We start from the raw sequence: 10,858 nt of genomic DNA, 5'->3' as shown, positions 1-10,858 counted from the left end.
CGAGAGAAAAAAAACGCCGCCTCACAACGAGAGATAAATAAAACGCCGCCTGACGACGAGAGGAAAAAAAACATAGCTGCCGAGAAAAAAAAAACGCACCCGGCGAAAAGAAAAAAAACGCCACCTGACGACGAGAATAAAAAAACGCCACCTGACGACGAGAAAAAAAAACGCAACCTGATAATGAGAAAAAAAAATGCCGTCTGACGCCGAAAGAAAAAAAAACGATGCCTGACGACGAGAGAGAAAAAAACCTCCGCCTGACAACGAGAGAAAAAAAACGCCGCCTCACAACGAGAGATAAATAAAACGCCGCCTGACGACGAGAGGAAAAAAAACATAGCTGCCGAGAAAAAAAAACCGCACCCGCCGAAAAGAAAAAAAACGCCACCTGACGACGAGAATAAAAAAACGCCACCTGACGACGAGAAAAAAACGCTGCCTGACGAGAGAAAAAAAAACGCCGCCTGACGACGAGAGAAAAAAACGCCGCCTGACAACGAGAGATTAAAAAAAAACGCCGCCTGACGCAAGAAAAAAAAACCGCAACATGACTACAAGAGAAAAAAAACGCAGCCTCACATCGAGAAAAAAACGAGAGAGAAAAAAATGCCGCTTGAGGACGAGTGGAAAAAAACGCCACCTGACAACGAGAAAAAAAAACGCCGCCTGACGACGAAATAAAAAAAAACGCCACCTGACGACGAGAGAAAAAACGCCGCCTGACAACGAGAGATAAAAAAAATGCAGCCTGACGCCGAGAGGAAAAAAAACGTAGCTGCCAAGAAAAAAAAACCGCACCCGGCGAAAAGAAAAAGCCTGACATCGAGAACAAAACGAGAGAGAAAAAAATGCCGCTTGAGGACGAGTGGAAAAAAAACACCACCTGACGCCGAGAGACAAAAAACGCCGCCTGACAACGAGAGAAAAAAACCACCGCCTGACGACGAGAGAAAAAAAAACGCCGCCTGACGCCGAGAGACAAAAAAAGCCGCCTGATAACGAGAGAAAAACATGCCTCCTGACGACAAGAGAAAAAAAACCACAACATGACGACGAGAGAAAAAAAAACGCAGCCTGACAACGAGAGAGAAAAAAAACCACCGCCTGACGACAAGAGAAAAAAAAAATCGCCGCCTGACAATGAGAATAATAACGCCGTCTCACGCCGAGAAAAAAAAAAACGTCTGACAACGAGAGGAAAAAAAACGCCGCCTGACAACGAGAGAAAAAAACGCCGCCTGACGACGAGAGATTAAAAAAACGCCGCCTGACGACGAGAGATTAAAAAAAACGCCGCCTGACAACGAGAGAAAAAAACGCCTCCTGACGACAAGAGAAAAAAAACGCAACATGACGACGCAAGAAAAAAAAACGCCGCCTGACGAGAGATTAAAAAAACTGCATGAGGACGAGTGGAAAAAAACGCCGTCTCACGTCGAGAAAAAAAAACCGTCTGACAACGAGAGGAAAAAAAACGCCGCCTGACAACGGGAGAAAAAAATACGCCGCCTGATGACGAGAGAAAAAAAACTGCAGCCGACGAGAAAAAAAAACGCCACCTGACGACGAGAGAGAAAAAAATGCCGCTTGAGGACGAGTGGAAAAAAAACGCCGCCTAACGCCGAGAGACAAAAAATGCCGCCTGACAACGAGAGAAAAATACGCCTCCTGACGACAAGAGAAAAAAAACCACAACATGACGACGAGAGAAAAAAAAACGCAACCTGATAATGAGAAAAAAAAATGCGGTCTGGCGCCGAAAGAAAAAAAAACGATGCCTGACGACGAGAGAGAAAAAAACATCCACCTGACGATGAGAGAAAAAAAAATCGCCACCTGACAATGAGAAAAAAAACGCCGTCTCACGACGAGAAAAAAAAAAACGTCTGACAACGAGAGGAAAAAAAACGCCGCCTGACAACGAGAGAAAAAAAAAACGCCGCCTGACAACGAGAGAAAAGAAAGCCGCCTGACAACGAGAGATTAAAAAAACGCCGCCTGTCGACGAGAGATAAAAAGAAAAACGCCGCCTTACAATAGAAGAAAAAAACCGCCGTCTGACGACGAGAAAAAAACGCTGCCTGCCGAGAGAAAAAAAAACGCAACATGACGACGAGAGAAAAAAAACGCCGCCTGACAACAAGAGGAAAAAAAAAACGTAGCTGCCGAGAAAAAAAACGGACGCGGCGAAAAGAGATTAAAAAAAAACGCCTCCTGACGACAAGAGAAAAAAAACTGCAACATGACGACGAGAGAAAAAAAAACGCAGCCTGACAACGAGAAAAAAAAACGCCGCCTGACGCCGAAAAAAAAAAAAACGCTGCCTGACGACGAGAAAAAAAAATGCCACCTGACGTCGAGAAAAAAAAATGCCGCTTGACAACGAGGAAAAAAATTGCCGCCTGACGCTGAGAGAAAAAAAAACGCCGCCTGAATACGAGAGAAAAAAACGCCTCCTGACAACAAGAGAAAAAAAAACGCAACATGACGACGAGAGAAAAAAAAACGCAGCCTGACAACGAAAAAAGAAACGCCGCCTGACAATGAAAAAAAAACACCGTCTCACGACGAGGAAAAAAATAAAACGTAAGACGACGAGAGGAAAAAAAACGCCGCCTGACAACGAGAGATTAAAAAAAACGCCACCTGACGACAAGAGAAAAAAAACGCCGCCTGACGAGAGAAAAAAAACGCAGTCTGATGACGTGAAAAAAACGCTGACTGACGAGAGAAAAAAAACGCCGCCTGACGAGAGAAAAAAAAACGCCGCTTGACGACGAGAGGAAAAAAAACTCACCTGACGACGAGAGAAAAAACCGCCGCCTGACGACGAGAGATAAAAAAAACGCCGCCTGACAAGAGAAAAAAAACGCCGCCTGACGAGAGAGAAAAAACGCTGCCTGACGACGCACCTTGGCACCCAGTCAAATATATTGGACCAATTTAAGACATTTTTATGGAACAGGGAGGGTGCTTCCTGTAGAAACATGAATGTGTAATTTGTATACCCCACAAAAATACACGACACCGTACCTTGACTAGAAGCGGAGTAACATAAATCAGCTACCAGAAAGCATTTGGATCTCAACTTAAATAGCTAATCATTTAACCGTTGGTTAAAACCAAGACTCTGCCTTATCAGGTAAAAGCAATAATAACTTTATTAATCAGACTTGCATATGAAAATCATCTTTCCGCCATGTGTTTAGACAGTGTAGTAAAAGGCTAATCTAAATGTATTTTGATATTTAAGAATGGGGATTATGCTACATTGATTAAGTACTGCAGCGTTAGAAGAGGTGGATATTACCTACTAATTTTAGGTGTAATAGAATTCCCATTGGGATCAGAATATACTTCCTCCTGATCTTTTAGCATGGCTTCCCATATAAAAATCCATAAACTTCACTCACTAGCATCAAATGTTTTTTTACTTATTTTAGCTTGATATATATTTTTTGTGTGCAGTTTATTAGATTATTAAACACTGCACTCTGACTTTTACTAATACATATCAGTTTATTCACTGAAACATGACGACCACTTATTATTCATACTCCATTTCTGCTGCCCTTACATCTTGGTGTGTGAATGTGATAATATAGGCCACATCTGTCTTTTTAGCTTAAATTGTCAGTCTGCTCGCAGAGAGCATTAGAGGGTCTTGGTCCGTCTGTCTGGTAGCTATGTCTGTCGGCTCACACAGAATCTATATCTCTTTGGTAGCTGCTATATATCTGAAGAACATGGTGACTCAGTACTGGCCAGATTGAGAGCCTCGTGCAGAAGAAGTTGTTTTTCCATTCAATATCCATGAAAACGACCGTCAGGAGATCCGGGATAACATTGTGGAGGGAATCATCCGTTCTCCAGATCTAGTGAGGTAAAGCATATTTACATAAAGGAGGATATCATTTCCTTTATATACTCCACTAGCTGAGAGACCCGGCGTTGCCCGTGAGTTAAATTTCCTGCTCCCTCCTCTCCCCCCTATTTGTGTGCTCCCCCTCTCCCAGCCCCCAGAGGGAAGGAGGGACAGTGGACAGGAGGGGGGGGGGGCAGTGGACAGGAGGGAGGGGGGACAGGAGGGAGGGGGGGGGCAGTGGACAGGAGGTGGGGGGACAGTGGACAGGAGGGGGGGGACAGAAGACAGGAGGGGGGGGACAGTGGGAGGTGAGGTGAGTGAGCGCTGGTGAGGGAGGTGAGGCCTTTTTTATAAGGGGGCTGGTAGCCATGAGTGTTTATTATAGACAGAGGGTGGCCCTCACCCCACACAAAGCATGTCCGCCCACTCTGTGTGACATTGACACACCGACTGGCTATGTCTGGATTCTGATTGACCCCGCAGCGCGGGTAAATCCTGTAGCCTCTCTGATAGAGGGAGCAACCGTCACGTGCCAAAGGGGGGTGGGGGGAGCAGGGGGTGAGCGCCCGGACAGTGACGGGTCTTTGGGCGGGAAAACACGCACCTGACAGGAGCTGGGCGGGAACAGACCGCCTCAGTATTGGCAACGCCGCCATCTTGTGTGACCTTACGCGAGTGCCCAGCAGAGGGGGTGAGAAGTAGTGAATAATTTAACAGTTGAGAAGAGCGCATAGAGATATGCCGGTGCGGAGATATGCTGTTGCGGAGCGCAGATAGAAAACGGGACATAAATAATTGGTAAGTGCGTAGGTAAAGCAAGAAATGCACAGCGTGGCTGGCGGTGATGATTTAATGAAAATTAATAATATACTTTACACAGGATGGGGAATAAATAGAAAACGGGACATATTGTGAAAGTGGCCATTGAATGTAGCGACACTTGTGCATGAGCGTATAGAGAAAGGGACATTTGAGAGGAGCGCATAGAGATATGCATGTGCGGAGCGCACATGTCAGTTGGTGTTGCGGCCATTTTAGAAAATCTTAATGAAACAGGACATATTAAAATGTTAAGTGTGTGTGTGTGTGTGTGTGTGTGTGTGTGTGTGTGTGTGTGTGTGTGTGTGTGTGTGTGTGTGTGTGTGTGTGTGTGTGTGTGTACACACAGGGGTGAGAGTGTGAGATGAACTTACCAAGGACTCCGCAGGGCTTCTTTGGTGGTATGCTGTCAGTGCAAGTGTGTGACAGTGAAGTAGGTGTGTGTCAGTGATGTCAGTGTAAGTTTTGGCCAATGACAGTCGTGTGGGCGGTGTGTGTCATAGTGGGGCGTACCTCTTGGGCAATGACAGTCGGGGTGGCCACGGACCAATCACATTCACCGCAGCTAGTACCAACCTTTGATTTTATATATTAAAGATGGGAGGCAGAGGATTCAAGGTGAGGAGTTTACCGTCTGTGGGATTGAGAGCTGATACAAATAATGACATTGTTAATTGCCAGGTCAGGGCTTGTATCAGCTTTGCTTTCATGAGTGTGACATGAACATGTTCAGTTTAGCATAGTGAACAAGAAGCTTCCATTCAATTCTGCCAGGCCACCTCATCTGTTGCTCTATTCTGTTTGCTAATATAGTGTGTCCACAGTAAAAGAGCTGCGGACCTCCTGCAAGTAAATACAGCGTGCCTCTTTTAGTGTGGGCACCCTGTAGGAAAGTGCCTGCAGAAAGTGTTGTCCGCAATAGGGAATATCCGAATGTTTAGAATATATTTCTAATAGTGTTTCTGTTCTCAGGGCTCAACTAACCCTTTGTTTGTGTGTCATCATCAAACATGACTTCCCAGGCCGCTGGACAGGCATAGTGGACAAAATAGGATTCTACCTGATGTCACACAACAGTGGGAGCTGGCTAGGCAGCCTGCTCTGCTTGTATCAGCTTGTAAAGACCTATGAGTAAGCGGGAGATTATGCACCAACCAGTGAACCAGCTCTCATTTCTGCGTTTTGAAGGTTGTCTAGACTGCATTAAAAAGCATTTTGTGTTCTTGGGGGGGAGGGCGGGGGGTGGGGGTCAGTTGTGGGAGCCAACTATCTGCTCCAATTATATACATTACCACATAACGTCACCAAATTCTCCTGTTGCAGATCTGCCTCTATAGAAACACTAAGCGCAGCAACAAGAATATAAAAGCTTTTGTAATTTATTCAAAAGGATATGTGAATTGTCTCTTTTTTTTGTACTCAAATTTTATTAAATGCATCGAAAAAACAGAAAAGGGAAAGTACATCATTACTTTGGTTACACATCTCAAGGTGCGCATATATCTCACAATGATTTTCTATTACATATAAAAAATCTTGGCATCTACTGTCATGAGAGAACAGACAATATATAGAATAACCGGGCCAGATTGAATAAGACTAGGATATAGTAAACTGAATGGGTTTATTTCCTATGAGCAGAACAGACAATACATCAAGCAAATAACATTACAGAAATATTTACAACGACTGGGGTTGGACAAGGAGATATTCAGCCGAATAGCAGCTCCTTAGTTGTTATAGGTCACGACAAGCACAGGAATAAGGGGTGAAAGCAACATATAGACACAGGCCCCCCATTCCTAACATGGCATTTCAGTTATTGGTGAACAATTACCTTGTCTCAATCACAGGTTGCCAGGTAACGCGAGAAGCAGGGTTTGCCCAGCCCCCCATTAATACACCCCTCCCCTGTAGCTACTTGGCCAGCCCATTTATAAAAAAACTATGACCTGATGCCTTCGTTGTCATCCTGTCTAGCAAAAATGCTTATTGGGCAGGGATCTTTCATGTAGGGTGTTACGTTTGACAGGTCACAATGGTTAGTATCCATCTGTGAGAGCTGGCTTCATAGGCAATGAGGCGAGTCACCTCTATTGATGTACAGGTTTTTTCTCACCTCTGAGAACTTCTCCACAACAAAGCCTTTCAAGTAGCCTCCTTTGATTGTACAATTACATATCAAAGCGGCCATTTGGCATGCTTCCAAACCACAGTTATACTAAAAACAGCGATAACTCATAACTATATTTCACATGTCATAAATCAGATTAAAGATATGTATGCAACCTGTGTTCGTTGCATAGGAAAACATATCAAAATGTCAGCCTTGTAGCACAAACACATACAGAGATATGGTTCTATGGGGTTTACATTATGACAAATACACAGTTAACCCCTCTCTCCATGTTAATACATAACAGCAATTAATTCTGCTGAAGTGGGGGAATTCAGATCAACATATACACAGATCCCATTAACCCCTCATATCCATATCATGATAACAGGATATATACCATAACACACTGTACTGCAGCGGTAATACATCTAAGACCTGGGACAATTTGGCTGAAGCGGGGAAATGCAGATCCACATATACACAATATGGTTAACCCTTTCCCTCCCAACATGATTTATACACACATAGTAATATAACACAGACTGCTGGGGAAATACATCTCAGACCTGGGGCAATTCTGCTGAAGCAGGGGGATGCAGATCAACATATACACAGATCCCATTAACCCCTCATACCCCGATCATGACATATACCTAGTACAATTCTCTCCCTTTCACTGATATAACAATAGATTACATTTTCCTACCCATCTATATGCAGAGTCGAGCTCGGCCCAACCAGTGGGTTTCATCTTTGTGATTGGATGGGTCTAGAGAGGAAATTAGAGAAAGGAAAGAACTTAGAAGAAGAGGGAAGGACATGACAAGGGGGAAGGCGGGGTGAGGGGGAGGACAAGGTAAAAAGGGGGAGTGGGAAAGCAGGAGGAGGAGGGATGGGCAAAGTAGAGGAGGAGGGGGCGGTCCGCCGATCCACTGGCCCAACTCGTTCCTTACACATAGTCGGAGCATTGATATTTTTGGGTATTAGGCGTTGGGTCCTTTATTTTGTCTCTAAAACTCTGCTACAGTGGGTCCTAGTTCCGGCCAGGTCTCTGAGCTACCCACGGTTCCCAAGTCCTGTAGAAGTCTTCAGCCGACTGTCTCAGGAAAGCCATCTTTTCCATTTCCATAACCTTGTTGATTCCCCCTATAACCGCTCTCCTAGAAGGGTGGGCTAATTTCTTCCATTAGGCCGCAATAGCACACCTTGCTGCTGTAAGAATAAATGAGATTAGCTTTTTCACCTGGCTCTTTTACAGGCTTTGCTAATAGGAAAACCAACGGGTCGATAGGAACAGAAAGGTCCGTAACTTCCCTAATAAGGGCTTGGATCATTTCCCAGTAATTTTGGATAACCGGGCATGACCACCAAATGTGGACCATGTCGCACTTCTGTTCACATACTCCCCAACAGAGATCAGACACCAGAGGGTATATCCGCTTCAAGCGTGCTGGGGTGAGGTACCAATAATACATCATTTTATAGATATTTTCTTTAATTATAGAGCACATGGATGTTTTAGAGGCAAATTCCCATATGTCCTCCCATTCGTCTCTTTCTATTTCAATATTAAGATCTGTGGCCCATCTTGTCATGAAGTCATGATCAGAGGTGTCCACAGCTGACTCCACTCCCGCATAGATCCTAGTGATCAGGCCCTTTTGATAGCAGCCTGACGACGAGAAAGAAAAAAAAACGCCGCCTGACGGGAGAAAAAAAAACGCCGCCTGACGAGAAAAAAAAACTGCCGCCTGATGACAAGAGAAAAAAACCCACTGCCTGGCGACGGGAGAGAAAGAAAACGCCGCCTGACGACGTGAGAGAAAGAAAACGCCTCCTGACGACGAGAGAGAAAGAAAACGCCGCCTGACGAGGGGAGAGAAAGAAAACGCCGCCTGACGAGGGGAGAGAAAGAAAATGCCGCCTAACGACGAGAGAAAAAAAACCTGCCACCTGATGACATGCCCCTTTATAGAGCTCAATGCTCGACACGCTGGATTCAAAACCTGGTATGGCTATTAAGGGCAGGTACTAAAGATACCACTACGAACGTTTCAATGTTTTATCTAAATATGGCGCTTAAATATCACACAGTCCATGGGATGTAACGTCCATGTGACGGTTAATGTCCTTTATGGGACCCTCCCCTGAATGTCCAATTGATGGAGATGGAATTGCTGGCAACTCCTCCTAGAAGAAATTAAACAAGCACACCATTGCGCGGTATCTCAGAACTACGACACACTCAAGCAGGCAATGATAGTGCCTACTTACAATCCATCAAATAACCGTGCAGTGGAGACAATCTGTGCTTTAACCCCTTCTTATCTGTCAACACGAATCCCACGTGTTGGTCTCTCTGCTCCGAGTTACAATTGCTATCAGGTTCTTCCCCCAATGGTTGCAGTTGGTCACATGGAGAGAGCAAGAAGCACAGAATAGTGTAGATGGCACAAACAATTTATTTTAAAACAGCTAACACAGCCAATAAAATACTCACATAACCAGTGAGTGCACGAACATCACTAAAATACCGTCCGCATCATGCAAAGATTTCCCTCAGAGCCTTGGATTAAGAGTCAGCGCTCATATCACCTCTCCACGGAGTGCCCAAACTGCACGATGCTCCGTGGTGTGTTCCGGCGCTAGTCGTGTGACTTCACCGCTTTGCGCCACTCACTGCTCTGGAATATCTCCTACAGACGGCGTCACCAGGCTCCTCCTCTCCTAACTCGTTTCGTGACTGACGGTGACCACGAAGTAGAAACGGCTTTAAGATGAACAAGGAAACTGTTCTACGAAAAGGGTAACAAAGCCGATAAACTATTAGCAAAAAAATTAAAAGGACTAAAAGCAATAACAGGGGTTTACGCAATAAGGACAAGGAAAGGTCACCCATGATCCAGAAGAAGACTAGACACAATTGGTGCACTGCTAGAGAGATGGCAGGGCTCAAAGAGGAAGGGGATATGACTTTGTAAATGGTTGCTATAGAAACGAAAAATGCTTGTTACATTAGAATACATTAAAAACATAATTCAGAGCTGTATGAGAAAATAATTGTAGCATTTTTTTTAATAGTACAGGACCGCTTTATTTAAAAAAAAATCACGTAGGATATTGCTTGTCTGCAGCTTTGAATGTAATATAGACCATCATTTAGTTATAGGGGTGCACCTCAATTTGAGGTATTATATGGATTCTCTTTAGTGTGTATATATTAGTAGCTTTTTATAAACTCAATCCTGAGTCTGCACTCCCCCCCCCCCTTCCCCTCCCCCCAGGAAGAAAATTAAATCTTGCGATAAAAAGTAAAATGAAGTGTCTTTACATTTTTTTAGTCTAAATCATATTATTATAAATGTCCCACTCGGCTCATCTACTATGCATATGCTATAGTATGTTATCACATTGTGGATATCGTAAGACAAAATAAAAAAAATAGTGATGCTGTAAATCAAGTGAATGTTCACACGATACCAATATATAATCCAATCAGTCACTCAAACCAGTAAGAGTCTATATTGGTATTATTGTAATGCACAAATCCTTGTTTCATCCAGGTAAAAACTATTCATGGATGAATCAACAGCCCAGGCATGGTATGCTGCTGGGTCTGGAGTGGGAGATGTGAAGGGACAAAGGAGATGGTGTCTAGGGCTAGGGGTGATCAAGCTGGGGGAGGGGGCAGCCACCAAAAAAGCAGAGCATGTGGGTGTCTCCCCAGCCAGAGCAGCGCCAGCCCAGCAGGAGATATCCTGGCAGCCGGGGGAAGCCTTTGCCAAGTCCATCTTAGAGGGGCTGCTCCCATTGAGGTAGTATCGAAGTGGCGATGTAATAATAATATAACAATATAAGGAACATTCACCTAAGCTATTTATACTAATGATTGAGAAGCCTATAAATACCCAGATAGAAATGGATGTATTGATTCCTGAAGATGTTAGTGAAACGCGTACAATCTGTCAAAACTGTGCAGAGAACGCGACAAGGAGTCGTGGCAACCGGTACCAGCGCGTCTGACCGCTTCTGCCCACAGTCAAGTCGGCACC

General features: G+C 44.4%; 1 long non-coding RNA gene across 1 annotated transcript; it reads left to right on the top strand.

The window, feature by feature from the left end:
- The first annotated feature begins 2,470 nt into the window (after nt 1-2,470).
- On the top strand, nt 2,471-5,908 carry LOC142485591 (uncharacterized). Its single transcript, XR_012798610.1, has 3 exons — nt 2,471-3,145; nt 3,730-3,886; nt 5,660-5,908. It is a non-coding gene; the product is annotated as an uncharacterized LOC142485591 (long non-coding RNA).
- Nucleotides 5,909-10,858: the final 4,950 nt, after the last annotated feature.

This window comes from Ascaphus truei, unplaced genomic scaffold (assembly GCF_040206685.1).
Source record: "Ascaphus truei isolate aAscTru1 unplaced genomic scaffold, aAscTru1.hap1 HAP1_SCAFFOLD_610, whole genome shotgun sequence".
Taxonomy (NCBI): domain Eukaryota; kingdom Metazoa; phylum Chordata; class Amphibia; order Anura; family Ascaphidae; genus Ascaphus; species Ascaphus truei.
This window is presented reverse-complemented; position numbering and strand designations above follow the sequence as displayed.